The sequence below is a fragment of the Primulina eburnea genome, chromosome 7 (assembly GCF_022965805.1).
Source record: "Primulina eburnea isolate SZY01 chromosome 7, ASM2296580v1, whole genome shotgun sequence".
NCBI classification, from domain to species: domain Eukaryota; kingdom Viridiplantae; phylum Streptophyta; class Magnoliopsida; order Lamiales; family Gesneriaceae; genus Primulina; species Primulina eburnea.
The window spans coordinates 21,987,446-21,997,881 of record NC_133107.1 but is presented as its reverse complement, the minus strand read 5'-3'; the positions used below and the strand labels follow the sequence as shown (position 1 = coordinate 21,997,881).

The 10,436-nt window shown below is 35.6% G+C and overlaps 1 long non-coding RNA gene across 1 annotated transcript; it reads right to left on the bottom strand.

Annotated features, from left to right (window-relative positions):
* Positions 1 to 6,220: 6,220 nt before the first annotated feature.
* Positions 6,221 to 9,586, bottom strand: LOC140837301 (uncharacterized). The gene is made up of 2 exons (XR_012119284.1): positions 9,005 to 9,586; positions 6,221 to 6,419 (listed from the first exon to the last, which is right to left on the bottom strand). It is a non-coding gene; the product is annotated as an uncharacterized lncRNA (long non-coding RNA).
* Positions 9,587 to 10,436: the final 850 nt, after the last annotated feature.

The window sequence follows — 10,436 nt, the reverse complement described above, 5'->3', positions numbered from 1 at the left end:
GGTAGCGATCAACATGCAACCACGGTTGATGGAAGGCAAGGAAAAATTAAACTCTTTTAATTTTTATTTTTCGGTCTGATATAAATTTTGAATCTTATTCAAAATGAGGGATTTTAATTTTAAAATTATCTCATAATTTTAATTTTAAAAATCGCGTTCCACGAGTTTGTATGTTTGTCGGATTCATGCAACTATATTATTTAATAATATACATACATGCATACAACTATATATTGCATATATCATAATATGACATTCAAAAATAAACAAGGATGATCGATTGCCAGCACTATTAGATCAATGTGAGCCAAACATGGATCCAGGTCCAAAACCTAGGTGAATGCAGGGATACAAATGCAACAATTACAAGAGCTTCCAATATTTTACATGTCTTCATCTTGATCATCGGGCCCACCATCTTCCAGTCTTGATCTCTCACTATTTCTAATAATTACATTTAAATAGTCATGACACATAAGGGATACATCTCATGGGGTTGGGAACGGGCCATAAACCAGGCCCACTTTAATACTATCAAATATTATAAAATGAATAAAAACAGTAGAATATCCTAACATACACCTAACACATTGGTCAAGGCTCTCAATCATCCTTCATGCATTTAATATCAAATATTAACATTAATTTAATTAAACAATTTAATTAATTGATAAATCATATATCTAATAATTTATCACTAACCACCACAATTATTAAAAAAATTAATAAATTAAATAAACACCTTTATTTAATTTCTAATTAATTCAATATTATTGATTTCTTGTAAAAACTTATTTTTACCATAAATAATTAAAATCATATTCCAATTATTTATTTCACAAGAAAATTATTAATTTTCCAAAATAAAAATTGAACCATTTTCCAAAAATAACAATTTTGTCCAAAAATTTTAAAAATCAGAAAATTGCATCTTGGGCTCAAACAATTCAAGCCCACCATTCAGCACGCTTCCCGAGACAATCATGGGCAGCCGTCCGCGCTGTCCGCCCGCTGCCCGAACGTTTCGGGCAGTGGCGGCACTCCTAGTGCGCGCAGCGCGGCGTGCTGACGATCCGCATGCTGTGCGCGGCTGACGATCCGCATGCTGTACGCTCAGCGCAACGCGCGTACTGCACCTCCGAGCGCTGCGCGCGTAGCCCTGCGCACGGGATCTGCTTGAAACAGTTCTGGGCAGATCCGAATTTGAACTTTTTTTGAAAAATACTTTTTATGGTGCTACAATTTTTTGAAAAATTTTCTTATCTGGTTAGAAATAAATTATTCTATATCAAAACCATACGATTTAGAAAAAAAACTTAGGCTCTGATACCACTGTTGGATCCCGGTTTTCTACACGCCTAAACGCAGCGGATGTTTAAAAATTTTTATTTATTTTGACAATCAAAATATATTTTGCTTTGGGCGCTCGTATGATTTTAACAAAATCAAACATTCATAGAGCGTTAGAATCGTTATACCTTTGGTGAATAAATCACATTACTCCAACTACTCCGGTATTAGCGGACATAGCTCTTGTTGTAAATCCTTACGAACGTTCTTCGATCTCCTAATCCGGTCCACGACTAGAATACATGTTCCTCTTCTAACTTGCACTAGAAAGCATAGAAGATATTTGCGTTTGAGATCAAAAACTCAAAAATTGTTCAAAACCCATTTGAGAGCAATTTTAATGGCCGAGAGAATTTTCTTTTGAAAGCAGCATCAATGAATTGGGAGGAGCCGAAAGATTCTAAATTGATATCTATCAAAAATCTTTTTGGATGCCTGTACACGTAAAATAAGATTCAAAAATCTTATTACATTTCATAATCTTATATTTACTTAATTAATCTCATTAATTAATTTAATTAAAGATCCTAAAATTTCATGCCAACTTAAAGTCCTTTTCCTTTTCAAATCATTGACCAAACTTTCGGAATGCATGTCTGTGCAAATAAGAATAATAAAATCCTTATTATTTCTTTAATCCATCATTTATTTAATTAATACAATTAATTAAGTTAACTATAGATTTTAATTGTATGTCATATCTGTGGGGACCCGGACGCTAATCAAGTTCTTAATCATCATTGGGACTAATTAATCAATTATAAAACAGGGTCTAAAATTTTTTTTTTTAAAAATGCGGAACGTAGTGAAATCAAACTCATATACATATCAGTATAAAATACAATACAAGTCCTGTACTGCATGCATTCAACTAAACTAAGGTTTAACAACTAATGTCAAGTGTTTCAACCCTATTATACATCATAATCAAAGTCCGGAGCCTCCACTCTATCACGATCTCTCCTCATCTCCTGGACCCTGATCCTGTCCCACCTGTTGTCATGTACACATACAAACAAGACAACAGCCGGATAACTCCGGTGAGAATAAATCCCAGTATAAATCAACGAAACATGCAATCATATAAACAAATATAAAGCATGTAATCAGGTAACAGATATATGTATCAAAATCTGAAACATAAATAATCATAAGATGTCTAACATATACGTGACTCCACGTCTCAGACAAGACTCAATCATAGTCTAGGGATCCCGGTTTCCAAATGTGGTATTCCTATATCGAATTCCGTAATAGAAGGAACTCTTATCCTATTACTCGATATAACCAAATATGGTGTTCCTATATCGAATTCCGTAATAGAAGAATTCCAATCCTATTACTCGATATAAACAAACATCCGGCATCCCGACCCAACCGTCATGGACTGTAGCTCTATCGTTAATATCCCATCTTGAGACATCGTGAAATGTGCCCGTGGCCATCCCACCACTGTCAGGCACTTCCGTCCCAAGATGTCTACACTATCTTGTGACATCGTGCAATGTGCCCGTGGCGATCCCACCACTATCAAGCACTTCTGTCACAAGATTACTCGTCTAATATCTGCTATCTATATTCAAGAGAACAAGTACATCAGTCAAATCAATGCGAATATCGATGCAATAAAGTAAAGTATGTGATTTAGGGAAACTCAAGTCTGAACCGACTCAAGTCGATCTCCCAATACCACATTGACTTATACCTTTCTTTCGTCGGTTTCTAGCTCAGTCGAAGTCCTGAACTCATAGCCTGTCTGGCAATGACAATATCAATAATCTCATGTCAATATACCTTTCAAATCAATAACAATCTGATCAATCTAGATTTAATTCAAAATCAACGGCATAACGGTACAATTTCAATATTCCCGTCAATACAAAATCCTCAAATCACAGTTACAATCCATAACACATATTCAATACAATTCGTGATCCAATCACAATTCAAATCTGTCAGGTATAAAGCGATATACCCTAAAAATTCATAGCAATCCCATAATCAGTCCGTTTCTTAATCTGACTTCGATTCTACGATGTCTAACATGTCAAGAACATCATATATGAATTCCATTCAATTCTGACAATATCATAATTTCAAAGCATGTCAAAACATAGTAAAACTTACGTCCAGTTGTAGCCTACGTCGATAGGAACTCAATACCGAAGTCAGATTCAAAATCAGACGGACGGATTTTTCGCAAAAGGCGTAAGGATTTTTCTTAAACTTCCCTCGACCCTTTCTCAATTTCTTACTGATTCTGAAGGATTTCGTACGTTTGTTTATATATATATACCATGCATGATTTCCAAAACGTGGCCCCTTCCTTCGCAAAACACGTCGCACCACGGGTGCGGTAGCTTCAAGACCGCGGGTGCGCTCATGCTTCGGCAGTCTTTTCATTTTCTGAATTTCCACGACCGCGGGTGCGGTCTCAATTTTTCAAAAATTGCTACCCTACTGGACATGCACCGCGGGTGCGGTGTCTTCCTGAGCGCGGGTGCGGTGTTGCTTCGACAACACATTCTGAAATTCAAAATAAATAGCCGCACATTCTCTTAAATCGTGTCTCAGTTAGCCCTTTCGTAATCACGTTAAATTATATGTCAATAATCGTTAATGAACAGTGATTAATTTTCGGGCATTACAATATCAAAAGTCAATCTCGATTTTAATGCATATCTATATATTTTGAGAATATCATGCATTAATATTATATTGCTTTGTGTGCAAGTTTTTAAAATTATGGTATCATGAATATTTTCATAAATCAATACCATATTTAATAAAAAACTTAATGGGCTATATTTTAACTCAATTAAAATATAATTACATTTTTAATGCTCATTTAAACTTTAATAAATTAGCATGATGGGCTTATACTCCTACAAGCCCATGATTCATGCTCCCATTATATTAACATCATCATAATCCTGATCGATGATCCAACATCATCGATGTGACAATTTCAACTTATATGTTATTATGATGCACACTTTAATTTCGAGATCACCAATGTCTAAATAAGACATGTGTACTCCTTGGACTGTCTTAACAGTCATGCTCTCAAAATTTCTATAAGCTTTCATAAACTTTATTTATAAGCTTATCGATTGATCATATCAAACTTATTTCTTATAAATTCAACTCATTGAATTTATTATCTCAACGGGAACAAGTAAACCAGTGATTGTGTGACCCTCAATGGTTCAGGGATACAGCTAGCTGTGGGTTCACAACTCTTTGTGATTCAGGACATAATCCTTTATTCGAGCTTACCCTAATTAGCCCCATTCTTTTCATCAACACCTTGATCGAGAATGTCAGAACTCATTTCTGATTAAACCCATAGAATCATGGTAAGAGCGTCTAGTTAGCATCGCCCCATGACTCCCTAGGTATCACTGATAGTGCCTGCAAGAACCAGTCCATTATGATTAACGTACAATACGGTCCCTTCATCTCATATATCCCGATCGAATCTGCAACCATTGGTTCATCGAGGGTTGCATATTAATTCGATAACTAAGTGATAACTATAATAGTGGCATCGCGTGTACTATTCGAGAACTCTTTCTCTAACGTACATCTCGTACTCTGGCCAGAGATTCCATGCACTATTATTTCATCAGATCATTTAGGATATCCACACCCGCAGGTGAGCGGTGAATCCCCGACCACAATGCACTGGCTCCTATATGTGTCGTAACTATACCCAACCTCGCCACCTGATGACTCTCCTGGAGCCGGTAAACGAGTCAAAGCACAGTCCTAGCATATAGAGCCTCAGTGTTGTCCCGGGTCGTAAGGACTAATGGTGTACAGTCATAACCACGGACTTATCCTCTCGATGAATGATAACCACTTGGAAAGTCCGAGGGAGGGTTGTTCGTTATAATCATCATATGACTACCCATCTGCATGTTTGGACATCTCCATGCCCTTACCAAGAAACATAGTACACAATATCACAGATGCTAGTCTCGAGCTCAAGAGACCTTTATCCATGTTTTAGGCGGCTGAATCGACTAGGAACGAATTTAGATTATACAGTGTTTACAAATGAGTTCCAACATCGAATTACGATTCATTTGTATTAAAGTATAATCAACGACTTTATTTATGCTGATTGCATGGGTATACATATAAAGTATAACGAAACCATTAAAAAGTTAAATTATATTAAAATAAAGATAATTTATTTCACTTGAGTCAATAAATTCCCTAGCCAACCGTTGGCTTGCAGGGCATCTACTCTAACACATGTATCTACTGCTTATAATGTATTTTGAAGATGGAATTCTGAATATTCAGAGTTATTACTTACTTTTTTCCTTAATAATTTGGTGTACAGTAGTTGATTAGCGGAATTATCATGCAAACTTGCTTCTTATGTTAGTCATAGTGAATCAATGGTGGTTTGATGATAGACACATACTCCCCTTAGAATGATTGATGCTAACAAATAACAATGATTGTCATGTATAAAATCTGAGTGATGCAGGTTGTGTTTTGGTGTCTGGGATAGCATCTTTGTTGTGATTTATAGGCTACTCAGTTACTTCTTGTCCCGTTTCAAAAAATGGACATTATTTATGAAATGAAATAAGTGTTGGTGTACGATCTACAAGTGATCCATGTTTGTCTAACTGTTATGCTGACTTTTGAATCATCAAAGGCATGGTGCCTCTTCCCCTGATCAGCTGATGTTAGAACCCTCGAGTCGTTATGTGATAAATTGTCATAATTTTTTTTCTCTTGTTATGATGTTCTAAATTATTGTTGATGCATTTGTTTAAACTGGATCATTCAGCTGAGGAAAACAGTTAAATATAAAAAGCTCATTTGGGTCTCTACTTCAACAAAAAGATTGATCAAATCCTCACTTGCAGTGGTGCTACAATTCATGTTCATTTCATGAATCGTACATATTACAAATTTGAATGTTGTAACATAAACCTGAACTAAGATGATATATTGTTGGCGGAATATACGACGATTAATCACATTTTTTACTAGTGTCCCAACTATGAGTAACTTGGGCTACATGAAATTATTAAAGATGTGTACTTATGTGTAGAGCCCAAACTCAATACACGTAAAACTCATGCATTTATTTAAATTGTTAAACTATTTATTTAATCTTAAAATGATTTTAGCGATGCATGATTTATGAATCTGCATTATTTTAATTATTTATGTTATGTGATGCACGTTAAAATATTTTCTTGAGCTTCATGTTTTAGGAGATTATTTGATGCGGGATACTGGCGACGATTTGGGCGATTTGTAAAATGTGGTATTTTATTTCAAGTCGAGAAAGTGTCATTTTAATTGATTTATTAAGTTTTTAGCATTTTTAAAGCCTAGTTTATTTATTTGGAGATTTTAAGATTTTAAACTTTTAAAGTTTATTAATTGTGTATTTTATTTTTATTCGGGGATTTTTGTAAAAGTTTGTGTGGATTAACTTTTAATTAGTTTGTAAATTAGTTAATTAAGCATTTTTCCCCTTATTAACCACAAAACACACGCACACACAAACTCACACACGCACACACAATTACACGCGCACACACACACACCCAAATCCCTTTGGCTTCCATTTCATTTCTTTTGAAGAAACTAGGGTTCTTGTTACCCTCTCTAGCAACCACCTTCCTCTTCAAAAATTTCAACAATTATCGTCCATTTTTCTTTAAGAAATCGTGCCGCAATTCGTCTCGGATCAACCCTCACATCTTTCCGCTTTGGTATCGTCATTTCGTGAGTATATTCATCAAAAGCGTGTATATCCTTTCATTTTTGCATCGATCTCGTCATAGTAATTGTTTTGATGTTAATTGTATGAGAAAGTTCATGTATTTTGTGCAACGTTCGAGCAAAAATAGTTGAAATGATTTTGAAACGATTTTTAGATCTTAAAAACCAAGTTTACTGTTATTTTTATTACTGTGCAATTTCGGTTGATTTTTTGGAAAAACTTTCAACATATAAAACGTAGTACTTTTTGATACGTTCGATTTGACAGTAAATTCGTAATTTTTGGCAAAAAACGAGTGAGTTATGTTCATTTTCGTTTGACTGCTCAAGCTTCTACATTTTGAAAAATGTCCCTCATGTTTTCTTGAGTTTATTTTGTTGTAGACTTCGTTGGGAATTTTTGATTGGTCATTCCTGCATTTAGGTGTGTCAAGTGGGGTGATCATATGAGTTTTGGTGTCTCGTTTCGGGTTAGTAAGGGTGAGGATGCATTAGAAGTCATAGGAAATCTTGTGTGCAGATTTTGGTGGAGTTCGCCCAGGGTTAGAGCCGCAACGCTATGCTAGGAGCAACTTCAAATGGTGCAGTGCCACGGCGCTATAGGTAGTGCCACGGCGCTATAGGGTGGTGCCACGGCGCTAGACAGGCGCTGCAGTGATGCCCCTCAGCGCGTAGGTGCTGGTTCTGGTATTTTTCGGGCTTTGATTTTAGGTGCTATTGCTTCCTTTGGGTAATATTACGCTGTTATGTCCTAGCATAGTGAGGGTTAGATTAGATGTTATGAAGTTTGATTGGGGAACGTTGAACTATGGTTTAAGCGAGGTCCGTCTCTTCCTTTGCTTGGGAAATTTCTTACTCCATATCAAGGCTTGCTTCGGGGTTCGAGTCATGGGTTAGCATGTCGACTAAAAGTGGTCAAGTCCCTAGGGGTCTAAAAGGTCATAAGTTGTTTAACTACTTCGGTGGTGAGTTTGTCTAATACTGTAAAGTTATGAAATTTTAAGTTGTTGGAATAATGTACTAGTACGCATGTGCATCAATAGACCCAAACAAGATCCAACGAATCCCTCAACGCCATGTAAGTATGTTCGACGTGCAAAAAAAATGTTTTGATGTCTTGTGACCAATTATGAACAGGTTTGGAAGCCCGTGAATGTGGCCGGTGACCACTCCACCCCGGTAAATCATGACCATGTTAAGATCAGAATTGGAAAACGGTAAAGGATGACCAGGGACCAATCCACCCGGTAAAGCATGACCGAGGATCTCATGTATCTGGTAGTTGACATCTCTGCTAGCCCAGTACTGTAGTTTAGTCTGATCAGGCGAATTTATGTATGTATCACTTGCTTTGAAACATATTTCTACGCAAAATGATGATGTTATGTATGTCCAAGAATGTATGATGCAAGTATGTTTATGAAAAGTTTTACGATATGATGGCACATCTATGTTTATGCAAATACTTTCAAGTCTAAGTATGGATGCTCTACTTCAAAAATTCATGCACTTTTATTATGTATTACTTGTTATCCCTATTTTATATATGTTGAGTCTTTAGACTCACTAGACTTCATCGATGCAGGTGAGGACGAGTATGAGGAGACGAGAGGTGGGAACCAATGAGCCAGCTCGGACTGTGCGGAGGCTAAACCCGAGGACCGCCTATGTTTTTTAGAAATTTTTGCATGTTTCATATGCTCTAATTTTCACGCTATTGTTTACAATGTTTAAACGATTACCTTTTTACGAACTTTGTTTTCAATTGTTTTATTTCAAATATTTTTAGAGGAGCATATTATTTTTAACACAATTTGAAGGTTTATTATTTATCTAAGAAAATTTTTATTTTTCCGCAAATTTTAAGTAGTTTAAAAGTACGGTACGTTACATTATATATGAGTGTACATTAATGTGAGTACATATCTTGCTAGATGGTATAACTAAAAGGGTTGCGAATTGGGATCAGCGAGGAGGATAAATGTGCATCTTATTGAGAATTTGTTCAAAATCGTCATCATGCTTTTGAACTGGATGCTGGTGAAGTCCTTCATAGCTTGTGACGACAATGCCCTCATCTGTCATAGCCTCTGTACTTTCTTATTCACATTGTATCCTTTGTGAGTACATCTATAGTAGCTCCAGCGTGCAGCATAACATAGTTGTAACCTTTAAACACCTATGCTAAAATCGTGCATAATTTGTCCTGAAAAATTACTGAAATACGTTATGTGACATACCTGGGAAATTTGTTGTTTTTGACTCTTTTTTGTCCATACTTTCTCCACCTAAAGCCATCATCAAGTATGTCAACTCGACTTTGTGTTTAAAATGAAAATTTTGTCCTTTAAATTTTGTTTTTTGTACTGCTTGTGTTCTTTAGAAACGGTGAATATTTATTCTTGTCCCCAAGCTTCTCATCGTGTGTTGTATCTGGTTTTGACTCTGTTGTATCGGATGAAATATTGTCCTTGTTGAATGATCGAGCAAATCTTGCATTGTAAAATCCTTAGTAAAAATTAATAATATTCAGGCTCGAAATAATCGCAAATGCACGATGTCAAGTAATAATATAGTGTACGAGAGTACGAGTATGTTCCTCTAGGGACTTTATTTCGCAATTGTTATTATCAATTATTAAAATCTTTAGCAACGATAATTTGGATGTTGTTTACTACTATAATGATTAAATAAAAACTCAATGAAATGGTTCAAGGATTAAATGATTAAATAAATAAGCTAGAATGATTGACTAAAGTTCAATGAGAAATGAATTTGTTGGGAATCTCGGTTCACCTACCCCTCGCTAATCTACTTAATGCGCTCAACAATGATCTATGCTTTCGACGGGATTTCCTATCCAATTGAACACGCCCTCTCGAGCTATGCCAAACTAATTCAACTCAGTGAAGTAATTAGATCTCATTAATTATTTATCAAGGGTGAATTGAATGTCGTTCTATGAAATCCCCTAGCTTTCGACCTACTGGACTATGACTATCGACGTGTATCCGATTTCGTATTTCTATGTAAATTGTAAATCCACGGATTATGCTACTCGTTCCTATCACGAGTTATTCTCTCGAACTCATTCGCAACATGATATCGTTATTAAAGTTATCTACGCTTCAACAACACAACAAAAATAATAACACAATCAAGAATAAATCAAAAGTCGATAGATGGATTAACTATACTCGGTTTCATGGTAGAATCCCCTTAAATTCCAACAAATAATGTAAATTAGCTACTAGAATTCATGATCAAACTAAGCAAAATAATATTTAAACAAGAGAAATTAAATTAGAAATACTAGACGTGAC